The sequence below is a fragment of the Budorcas taxicolor genome, chromosome 11 (assembly GCF_023091745.1).
Source record: "Budorcas taxicolor isolate Tak-1 chromosome 11, Takin1.1, whole genome shotgun sequence".
Taxonomy (NCBI): domain Eukaryota; kingdom Metazoa; phylum Chordata; class Mammalia; order Artiodactyla; family Bovidae; genus Budorcas; species Budorcas taxicolor.
The window spans coordinates 69,715,755-69,728,100 of NC_068920.1; positions in this window are offsets into that span (position 1 = coordinate 69,715,755).

Consider the following 12,346-nt stretch of genomic DNA (forward strand, 5'->3'; position numbering starts at 1 on the left):
TCGACTCCTTGCAACTCCTTAGACTGTAGCCTACCAGGCTCCTCCGTCCATGGGATTTTCCAGGCAATAGTACTGGAGTGGGTTGCCATTTCCTTCTCCAGGGGATCTTCCCAACCCAGGGCTCGAACCTGGGTCTCCCGCATTGTAGACAGACGCTTTACCGTCTGTGCCACCAGGGAAGTTGAATACTAGGGTAACATGCCCACAAATGCTAGTGACAGAAAAGAGGGAAGCGTGAGGAGCAGGCCCTGGGATGGACTGGACAGTGTGACCCCCCTCCAACGAAGGAGCATCTGACAAAAGATGGCCAAGTAGGAATACAGGGATATCCCCTTCCTAATTTTCAACAGAACCCCAAAGCACTGACGTTTAACGTGGAGTATCCTAATTTTCAATTTTAGCAGCAATTTCTACTTTCTTTAAAATGCTGTGTGGTCCTGACCAGACCCACGTGCAGGCCGCCTGCTTGCGCTGGCTCTCTGGGCTGTCTGACTGTGACCCCTTGGAGTCTTCAGTGCCTGCTCACCACACGCCCTCTTCAGGCCTGTCCTTGCCTGTCCCCTTGGTGGATACCACCTGTTTTGCTCCTTGAGACCCATAGGTGGTAAAATTTTTGCTTTCAAAGTGATAGGGGTTCTGCCACAAGGTGACAGAAAAATTCATTACTCAGTCACCATGTAATATGAAAAGAAAAACTGTGCTGTGTAAAATAAGCTATAATGCACTTCCAAATGCAAACAAGCAATGGAAAGTATTAATGAAGCTCCACACACATGTAAGCTACTGTGTGCTCACAGTAAGTTTTTAATAATGCTTGTCTCAAGAGAGAGATTCAATACCATATGAAAACCTCTCATTAAAGAAGGGAACCTTAAAGTCATCTCTCCCAAAATGGGCAAATGGGGAGAAAGCTGCCTAAGATCCCAGAGCTGGCTCGCAGCCTCTCAGCACCAACAAGCCACTCCCCACATGCTCACTAAGCCCACCCTTCCAACTGTAAAATGCAATTCCTGCTTTCCAAGGCCTGTGATCCCCCTTCCTCAGGGTACCTCACATACAGGTCACTCCAAGAATGTTCCCTGGGAGCCCACTGCAAGGGCAGGCTAGCCCTGGAGCCGTGGGAAGGAAGGTAACGATACAGGAGGGTGTCTCATGTGGTTACCCAAGAACCCTTGTGTGTTCTTCTGCTTTTCTGAAAGGGGTATAAAGCATGCCAGAAACAGCCTGGGCTCAAGGTGAGGCAGATCACTTATGAACATCATTTAAAATTCAAGTGACTCTGGGTGAGCCAGTTGGCCTCCCGGAGCCTCCTATTTCCTCTCTCTGGATATGCATGGATACCAACTTCCACTTAGTATTGGTTTAACTATTATGAGATTCCTCTAGGGGAACCATAAAGTCCCTGAGTCCTAGGGATAGTTACACACAGAGAGACACAACCAAGCACACACAAGCATAAGTGTACAGGCACTGCCGAGTGCCCACAGTCAGAGGGCTGCTGAGGAGGTGGCCCTTGAGAACCCACCCCCAGCAGCCAAGCCAGACATTAGGTCATCCAGGCTTTCTTGGCACCAGGGCCAGCAAATGACTTGTGCGGCTGGGTCTGGTGGCCCCTGTACCTGGCTAACCACTGGCACTGGGATGCCTTCTGAATCTATTTGACAATCCCATTGCACCCTGAGACCAGACTGTTTTAGCAGTGAATTGCAGAGACAGTGATCTCAGCAAGACCGAGGCAACTAGATTAGAACTAAACAGCGATCCTACTCACACTTACCCAGATAAAGTCAGGAACCCTAGTAGTGCTAAACTTGAAGAGTCTGACATTCAGGGTAGGAGAGATTTTCCAGAGAGGAACAGCCAGGTACTGATGAAGAGCAACGTTTGCAAGACTTTGTGGGCAAGGATTGAACAGTCTATGGCCCAGGCAAGAGGAATCAGGGGCTATTCTAAACTCTATCCTTGGGTCCTAATTAGCTTAAGAAAATAGCCTAGTCTTCTTGGCTATGTCTTCTCCACTTATAGAAAGGGTAAAATACCTACTTGTTAACATCTAGTAAAGGCACACAATATGCCAGGGTGTGTGTTAAGCACTTTTCATGTGTGTCTCATTTAATCCTTACAATGAAGTAGGTTCCATTATCATTCCCATCGTCCAGATGCAGAAACTGAAGCTTGTGGAAGTTTATTTGCTACCAAAAAGGAGTAATAAGTTATCACAGGAGTTTCTGGGGGAGGCTTCACAGAAGAGGTGATGTTGGAACTGTCTTTAAACATGAGTCGATGTTTGTTGAGTGGACAATGTGAGGGAGAGGGAGAGAGCCCAGTATATTCTTTTTTATGGAATAAAACCTTTTCAGAGATTTATTAGCTTGTTAAATATGCTTTCCAAAGTCTTTTGTTTTGTGGTACATGATTAAGAAAACATTAAATCTCTTTTAAAATAATTCACCATTTGAAGTAAATGGAAACAAAGCAGAGAGTTGAAATGTACTTCACAATGTAGCTTCCAGAAAGTTTTCTGTCAAGTTTCATTCCACCATATTGTATTAATATGTGTTTTGTGCTTTTTAAACAGCAGATGGTCCAGGGAGAAACTGAGCCTTGGTAAGGAAAGACACGCACGTATTCTATGTGATGGTCCACACATAGAAATGCTTATCCTCAGAAACAATTTAAGTTTTTGTATGCATATGTTCAGGTTTACTAAACACTGACAAACAATTTACCAAAATAATTGTACCAATTTACACTTCTATCAGCAGTTTAGGAGAATTCATTTTGCTCTGCATTTTCACTAGGCTTGATTTGGAACTTTCCATTGTCGTTTTCAGCCACACTGTGGCTGTAATTTATATTTCCTTGATGATTAATGAAGTTTAGTATCTTTTCGCAGTTGGTTTAGGGTTGCTCTTTTTCTGTTTGTTGAGCATAGTATATTCTAAGCAGAGGAATCAGCTGTACCAAGGTCCAAGAGTAGTAAATGAACTGGAAAAGCAAGCTAGGATTCAAGTATGAAAGGCTGTGGGGACTTCCCTGGTGGTCCAGTGGTTAAGAATCTGCCTTGCAATGCAAGGGATGTGGGTTCAATCCCTGATCAGGGAGCTAAGATCCCACATGCTGTGGAGCAATAAGCCAGCATGCCACAACCACCGAAGCCCAAACCCTCTGGAGCCCTCACACCACCACTGGAGAGCCTGTGGGCCACAATGAAGATCCTGCATGACACAACGGAGATCCTGTGTGTTGTAACTAAGACCCAAGGCAGCCAAATAAATAAACAAATAAAAGGCTAGGCTAAGGAGTTGAGCAATAATGAGTACTCACAGACTTTTTGATGGGAGAGTCACACAATCAGATTTGTTGAGTAGACTAATGTTCTTATAGTACATTTGGATAAAGTTTTGCATTCCTCATTTATTATGGCTACAATGTACTCTTCCCCACCACTTCCATCTCATTCTCTTTTTTGCTACTCTAATGAAGTGTATATGTCTGTAGTCTGTTTAAACTCTTTTCAGGAGAAGACAGGGGCTCAGTACTTCCCTGCTTACAAATGAGGAGATCTGAGTTCAATCCCTGGGTCAGGAAGATCCCCTGGGGAAGGGAATGGTATTCTTGCCTGGAGAACTCCATGGACAGAGGAACTTGGTGGGCTACAGTCCATGGGGTTGCAATGAGTCGGACACAACTGAGCAACAAACACACATGTGTAGGTATACATATATGTTGTGTCCATGCCAGGGAAGAAAAAATGGCAAGAGAGACTGAGAAAGAGGTGATTATTTCTGAGGGGTAGGTGAAGCAGTAAAAAGATTGGTCACAGAAGCCAAGAGGAGAGAAAGCGCAGCTGTCCGGCATGTCACATGTTGTCAAAAGGTTAAATTGGATGAGGACTAAAAAAAGGTCTTGGGATTGAGTGATGAGAAGGTCACAGGGGGCCATGAGGACAGTTCACCGCCCTGTAGAATCAGATACAAACAGCAGATGATGAAGTGAAGACAGCTAGGCCAGACTCATGCATTCAAGAAATTTGCAAAAGGACAGGCAGAGAAAGTGACTGTTAAGTGAGGGAGGAGACGCCTATTTGCTTTTTCATTTGTTTGTTTTCTTGTAGTTTGTAGGGAGTGGATGAGGAAGATGAGCTTCAGATAGGTGAAGAGACACAAAGAGAAATAAATCCAGAGGTAAAATGAATCTTTGACCTTCCCCCCAAAAAAGATGTCAGACCATAGAGATGGGGAGAAAGCTAAAATCTAAGCTACAGTCTTCACCTGGAACGACAGCTGAGGTTGAAGTGCAATCTGATTGGAGGAACCAAAGAAGAAATATTGTTGCGGTCATTGCCCCAGCAGCGCTATTCCAGCTCCTGTTCCTCCCCGTCCACACACATACTCACTCACTTCTTGTCCCCAGGGATGGTCACTTCTTGCGGGGGCGGGGCGGGGGCTGTCTCGTTTTCCTGAGGCTCCTGGGGGAGTGGGGCTACCTTGCGGGGTCAATGAGGGAGGGTAGACCACACAAGTGAGAGGGAGGGAAGAAGACAGGGAGGCAAGGAGATCAGTAAGCCAGGGCTAAACAACGCAGGCTCAAGGCCCAGGGATTCCATATTCTAGTTGTACTTCAATTGATGAGCAATTCCTGTTCTGCCTGTTCCACTGTAATGCTTTCATTTCCATTCCAAAGATGAGCTCAAAGAAGCTTGTATCCAAACAAAGGATTAAAAAAAAAATTAGTAATGACTCTGACGGGAGAAGTCTGGGGGTGCCTGTTCCCGAGTGTTTACTTAATCACACTGAGTCACAACTGCCAGCAAAGGTGAAACCAGAGTCGGTCCTTAGAACCCTGCAGCCTGAAGCAGAGCAGGGAGTAGTATTTAACCCTTCTATTTCCACAGCCTAGCACAGGAGAGGCCTGCCCTTGGGTAGACGGAAAATCAAGATGCTCAAATACAGGGCATTAGGAAGGGACAACTGACCTAAAAAACACCTCCCTGAGGCATCAGGAAAAGGCCTTTGATTCCACATCACAAATACCTCTGGGGGAAGTAATACATGGAATTCCAGCATTATAAAGTTGAGAAAAACTGTCGGCCTGTCTAGTCAAATCTTCCCCCTCAGTGTGCAGTAAGAAATTAGCCACCACTCGAAGCCACACAGGGAAATTGTAGCAGACCAGGAACTTGAACCTGGGTCACCTGATGGCAAGCCGTATGACAGACACACTGATCCACTGAGACTACTAGCTGTGTGCATCTGGGGCAGGGAGCCAAGTCCTTCCGGCCCCACTGTCGCCTCTGCAGGCCTGCTTTCCTCACACAGCCCTAGCCAGGATGACCTCCAGAGAGTTTTCCCTTAATGCCCAATTCTACTTAAAATTCTCTGTTAGTTTTTAAGGGGATAGTATTTGAATTCAGGTGGAATCCCCAGCTCTGGAGCCTGTCTGTCTGGATATGGTTCTGTCTCAGTGACTTTGGGCACACTCACTTCAGTTCAGTCACTCAGTCGTGTCTGACTCTTTGCAACCCCATGAATCGCAGCACGTCAGGCCTCCCTGTCCATTACCAACTCCCAGAGTTTACCCAAATTCATGTCCATTGAGTCAGTGATGCCATCCAACAATCTCATCCTCTGTTGTTCCCTTCTCCTGCCTTCAATCTTTCCCAGCATCCCGTCTTTTCAAATGACTCAGCTCTTCACATCAGGTGGCCAAAGTATTGGAGTTTCAGCTTCAACATCAGTCCTTCCAATGAACACCCAGGACTGATCTCCTTTAGGATGGACTGGTTGGATCTCCTTGCAGTCCAAGGGACTCTCAATAGTTTTCTCCAACACCACAGTTCAAAAGCATTAATTCTTCGGCGCTCAGCTTTCTTTATAGTCCAACTCTCACATCCAAACATGACTACTGGAAAAACCATATAGCCTTGACTAGATGGACCTTTGTTGACAAAGTATTGTCTACTTTTTAATATGCTGTCTAGGTTGGTCATAACTTTCCTCCCAAGGAGTAAGAGTCTTTTAATTTCATGGCTGCAGTCACCATCTGCAGTGATTTTGGAGCCCCCAAAAATAAAGTCTGATACCATTTCTACTGTTTCCCCGTCTACTCGCCATGAAGTGATGGGACTGGATGCCATGATCTTCATTTTCTGAATGTTGAGCTTTAAGCCACCTTTTTCACTCTCCTCTTTCACTTTCATCAAGGGGCTCTTTAGTTCTTCACTTACGCAAGTGATGTCATCTGTAGATCTTTGAGTCTCAGTAGCCTCATCTGTGAAGTGAAATGAAGTGAAAGTCGTGTCCAACTCTTTGTGACCCCATCGACTATGCAGTCCATGGACTTCTCCAGGCCAGAATACTGGAGTGGGTAGCCTTTCCCTTCTCCAGGGAATCTTCCCAAACCAGGGATCAAACCCAGGTCTCCTGCATTGCAGGTGGATTCATTGCAGGCATAAGGGAAGCCTAGCCACAAATTCAGGGAGATACTGGATGACAGAGGAGACTGACATGCTATAGTCCATGGGATCTAAAAGAGCTGGACTCAACTTAGCAACTGAACAATGTCAACAACCATTTGGTAAGCAATTATTCTGTGCCAGGCACCTTGCTAAGCACTTTTCATAAATTATTTCAGTTACTTCACATGAATCCTGCTAAACAATAGGAGTGCTTAGCACCCCATGGACAATAGCATATCAGGCTCCTCTGTCCTCCACTATCTCCCTGCTGCTGCTGCTGCTGCTAAGTCGCATCAGTCATGTCTGACTCTGCGCGACCCCATAGATGGCAGCCCACCAGGCTCCTCTGTCCCTGGGATTCTCCAGGCAAGAACACTGGAGTGAGTTGCCATTTCCTTCTCCAATGCATGAAAGTGAAAAGGGAAAGTGAAGTTGCTCAGTCATGTCCGACTCTTAGCGACCCCATGGACTGCAGCCTACCAGGCCCCTCTGTCTATGGGATTTCCCAGGCAAGAGTACTAGAGTGGGGTGCCATTGCTTTCTCTGAACTCTCTCCCTAAGTTTGCTCAAATTCGTATCTATTGAATCAGTGATGCTATCTAAACATCTCATCCTCTGCTGCTCTCCTATCCTTTTGCTTTCAATCTTTCCCAGCATCAGGGTCTATATTCTAGTGAGTTTACGCTTCACATCAGGTGGCCAAAGTATTGGAGTTTGGGCTTCAGCATCAGTCCTTCCAATGAATATTCAAGGTTGATTTCCTTTAGGCTTGACTGACTTGATCTCCTTACAGTCCAAGGGACCCTCAGTGAGAGCCTTCTCCAGCACCGCAATTTGCAACCATCAATTCTTAAGCGCTCAACCTTCTTTATGGTACAACTCTTACATCCATACATAGCTACTGGAAAAATCATAGCTTTGACTATACAGACATTTGTCAGCAAAGTGAGGTCTCTGCTTTTTAATGCTTTGTCTAGGTTTGTCGTAGCTTTCCTTCCAAAGAGCAAACTGTTTAATTTTATGGCTATCGTCACTGTCTGCAGTGATTTTGGAAAGAAAAGTCTGCAACTGCTTCCACTTTTTCCACATCTATTTGTCATGAAGTGATGGGACCAGATGACATGATCTTAGTTTTTGAATGTTGAGTTTTAAGCCAACTTTTTCACTGTCCTCTTTCACTTTCATCAAGAGGCTTTTTAATTCCTCTTCACTCTCTCCCATTAGAGTGGCATCAGCTGCATATCTGAGGTTGTTGGTATTTCTCCCAACAATCTCAATTCCAGCTTGTGATTGATCCAGCCTGGCATTTCACATGATGTACACTGCATAGAAGTTAAATAAGCAGCGTGACAATACACAGCCTTGTTTACTCCTCTCCCAGTTTGGAACCAGACAGTTGCTCCATGCTCCAGTTGTCACTGTTGCTTCTTGACCCACATACAGGTTTCTCAGGAGACAGGTGAGGTGGTCTGTTGCTTCCATCTCTTGAAGAATTTTCCACAGTTTGCTGTGATCCGTGCAGCCAAAGGCTTTAGCATCGTCAATGATGCAGAAGTAGATGTTTTTCTGGAACTCCCTTGCTTTCTCCATGATCCAACAAATGTTGGCAATTTGATCTCTGATTCCTCTGCCTCTTTGAAACCCAGCTTGTACATCTGGAAGTTCTTGGTTCGTGTACTACTAAAGCCTAGCTTGAAGGATTTTGAGCATAACCAGCATGTGAAATAAGTGCAATTGTACAGTAGTTTGTACATTCTTTGGTATTGCCTTTCCTTGGGGTTGGAGTGAAAACTAACCTTTTCCAGTCCTGTGGCCACTGCTGAGTTTTCCCAATTTGCTGACATATTGAGTGCAGCACTTTAAGAGCATCATCTTTTAGGACTTTAAGCAGCTCAGCTGGAAGTGCATCACCTTCACTAGCCTTCTTCAGAGTAATGCTTCCTAAGGCCCACTTGACTTCACACTCCAGAACGTCCAGCTCTAGGTGAGTGACACCATCATGGTTATCCTGGTCATTAACTGCTTTTTTCGTATAGTCCTTTTGTGTATTCATGCCACCTCTTCTTAATCTCTTCTGCTTCTGTTGGGCCCTAAGCTAATCTTTTTTGTCCTTTATTGTACCCAACTTTGCATGAAATGTTCCCTTGATATCTCCAGTTTTCTTGAAGAGATCTCTAGTATTTCCCATTCTATTGTTTTCTTCTATTTCTTTGCATTGTTCATCTAAGAAGGCCTTCTCTCTTCTTGCAATTCTCTGGAACTCTGCGTTCAGTTGGATGTATCTTTCCCTTTTTCCCTGGCCTTTCACATCTCTTCTTTCCTCAGCTATTTGTAAAAGCTCCTCAGACAACCACTTTGCCTTCTTGCATTTCTTTTTCTTGGGATGGTTTTGGTCCCTGCCTCCTGTACAAGGTTACCAACCTCTGTCCCTAGTTCTTCAGGCACTCTGTCTACCAGATCTAATCCCTTGAATCTATTCATCACCTCCACTGTATAATCATAAGGACTTTGATTTAGGTCATACTTGAATGGCCTAGTGATTTTCCCTACTTTCTCCAATTTAAGTCTGAATTTTGCAATAAGGAGCCCATAATCTGAGCCACAGTCAGCTCCAGGTCTTGTTTTTACTAACTGTATAGAGCTTCACCATCTTTAGATGCAAAGAAGATGTGTTGACCTATGTTTAGTCGCTCAGTCATATCTGACTCAGCAACTGCATGAGGGGTAACCCGCCAGTATCCTCTGTCCATGGGGAGTCTCTTGGAGCGGACAACTTCCAACCCAGTTTATTCATTAGTCTCTAGCTAAACAGAGTCCACTGAAAACTCCTCAGTACTCTGTCTGGTATTTCTTCACCTCCTGAAATTCTTTGGCCAGGCTTACCATGTCAATTCCTAACTCACGGTCACTCGACTCAACTTTCTCTGCTTCTTCCCCTTTGTTGTAGAGGATTCTTATAAGAGGTTGCAGACTCAAGTAGGCCCTTGCTGATGGGCCTCTCTCTTCTTAATGATTTCTTCCCTTCATACTGCCCAGAGCATTTCGTTTAGATCTCCTCTCCTCTCCCCGTGTTCTCATTCCCAATCCTTTCTCTGATCAGTGGCTTACCTATCTCCGGCTATGTGGAGAAGCATGGGCTGCACACACACTTTTAACTTCACTTCTCTTATCTCAGGGGAAGACAGTTCTCTCCTTTAAGTTCAATTTATTTAACCTAAAATATAAAACAGTTTGCTCATTTCTCCTGCTACCCAATCCCCACCTCTGGCAACCACCAATTTGTTCTCTCTAAATGTGTTTCGTTTGCCAGGGGAGCGGGAGGTGGGGTGGGGAGGGTTCTTTTATTTTTTAGAGTTCACATATAAGAGAGAAAAAACAGTCTTTGTGTTTCTCTTTCTGACTTATTTCACTTAACATAATGCCCACAAGGTCAATCTGTGTTGTCACGAATAGCAAGATTTCATTCATTTTTTATGGCTGAATGATATTCCATTGCATTCATATACCACAATTTATTTATCTATTCCTCTACCAGTAGACACTTAGGTTGTTTCTATATCTTGGTTATTGGAAACAATGCTTCAGTGAACATGGAGGTGCCTATATCCTTTTGAGTTAATGTTTTCATCTTCTTTAGATTAATATCCATAAGTATAGTTGCTGGATAATATTGTAGCTCTATTTTTAATTTTTTGAAGAACTTTCACAGTGGCTGTATCAATTTATATTCCCAACAGCACAAAAGGGATCACTTTCACCCACTTTGTCACTGAAACTTGTTATTTCTGATTTTTTCCGGTAATATCTATTCTAACAAGTATAAGGTGATGTGGGTAGGCAGTTTTGATTTGCATCTTCCTGATGATTAATGATATAGAGTATCTTCTTATCATGTACGTGGTGATCATCAGTATGTCTTTGGAAAATATGTCTGTTCAGATCTTCTGCCCATTTTTTAATTGGATTGTTTGTGGGGAGTTTTATATTGAGTTTTATAAGGTCTTTATATAACTTTGGGTATTAGTCCCTTATCAGATATATGATTTGCAAATATTTTTTCCAGTTCAGTAGGTTGACTTTAATTTGTTGATGATTTCCTCTACTGTGCAGAAGCTTTTTAACTTGATGTTACCTCACTTGTTTATTTTTGTTTTCATTGTTTTTTGTTGTTGGTGGTAGTAGTGTCAGATTCAAAAATCATCATCAAGACCGACGTCAAGGAGTTTACCACGTATGTTTCCTTTTGGGAGTTGTATGGTTTCAGGTCTTATGTTTAAGTCTTTAATCTATTTTGAATTAATTTTGTATATGGTGTAAGACTGGTCCATTTTCATCCTTCTCCATGTGACTGTCCAATTTTTCCATTGTGTATTCTTGGCTCCTTTGTCATAAATTAGTTGACCATTTATTTCTGGTTTATTTCTGGTTTACTTCTGGGTTCCCTATTCTGATAAGATTGGGTCCATTCAGGGTAGTATGGCTATAAACTGGGCTCCTATTCTGATCCCTTTATCAGAATTCTGATCCATGGATCTATGTGTCAGTTTTTATGCCAATACCATACTACTTTGATTACTATTGCTTGTAATATAATTTGAAATCAGGAAGCATGATGCCTCCAGCTTTGTTCTTCTTTCTCAAGTTTACTTTGGCTATTTAGAGTATTTTGTAGTCCATACAAATTTTAGGATTGTTTGTTCAATTTCTATGGAAAATGTCATTGGGATTTTGATAAGCATTGCACTGAATGTGTAGATTGCTTTGAGTATTAGGGACATTTTAACATTATTAATCATTTCTGTCCATGAGCATGAAATATCTTTCCATTTATTTGAAGCCTCTATAATTTCTTTCATTAATGCCTTGTGTTTTTCCGTACATAGGTCTTTCACTTCCTTAGCTAAATTTACTCCTAGATACTTTATTCTTTTTGGTGCAATTGCAAATGGAATTGTTTTATTAATTTTCCTTTCCAAGAGCTCATTATTACTGTGTTAGAAATGCAACACATTTTTGTGTACCGATTTTCTATCTTACAAATATCATGAATTTGTTCATTAGATAACTGATTTTTTGTTCATGAGATAACAATTTTTTGATGGAGCCTTTAGAGTTTTCTACATATAATATCATGTCAAATAGTGACAGTTTTACTTCTTCCTTTCCAATTTGGACAACTTTTATTTCTTATTCTTGGCTAATTGCTCTGGCTAAGACTTTCAATACTATGTTAAATAAAAGTGATGAGGGTAAATTCTTGTCTTGTTCCTGATCTTAGATAAAAAGTTTTCAGCTTTCACCATTAAGTATGATGCTAGTTATAGACTTGTCATATATGGCCTTTTTATGTTTAGGCATGTTTCCTCTATATCCACTTTGTTGAGTTTTTAATCATAAGTTGAATTTTGTTCAAGGCTTTTTCTGCATCTATCGAGATGATCATACAATGTTTACCCTGCATTTTGTCAATGTAGTATATCACATTGACTGATTTGTGGATGATTAGACATCTTTGTTTTCCTTGGATAATGGTGAATGAATTCCTTAATAATGGTGAATGATCATTTTAATGTATTGTTGAATTTGATTTGCTAATATTTTGTTGAGGATTTTGCCTCTATGTTCATCAGGGATATTGGCATGTAATTTTCTTTTCTTGTGGAATCCTTGTCTTATTTTGACATCACGGTAATGTTGGCCTCATAAAATGAGTTTGGAAGAGTCCTTCCTCTTCTATTTTGTGACAAGTTTGAGAAAGATTGGTGCTAATTCTTCTTTGAATGTTTGGTTGAATTTACCAGTGAAGACATCTGGCCCTGGATGCTGGGCTGGAAGAGGCACAAGCTGGAATCAAGATTCCTGGGAGAAATATCAATAACCTCAGAT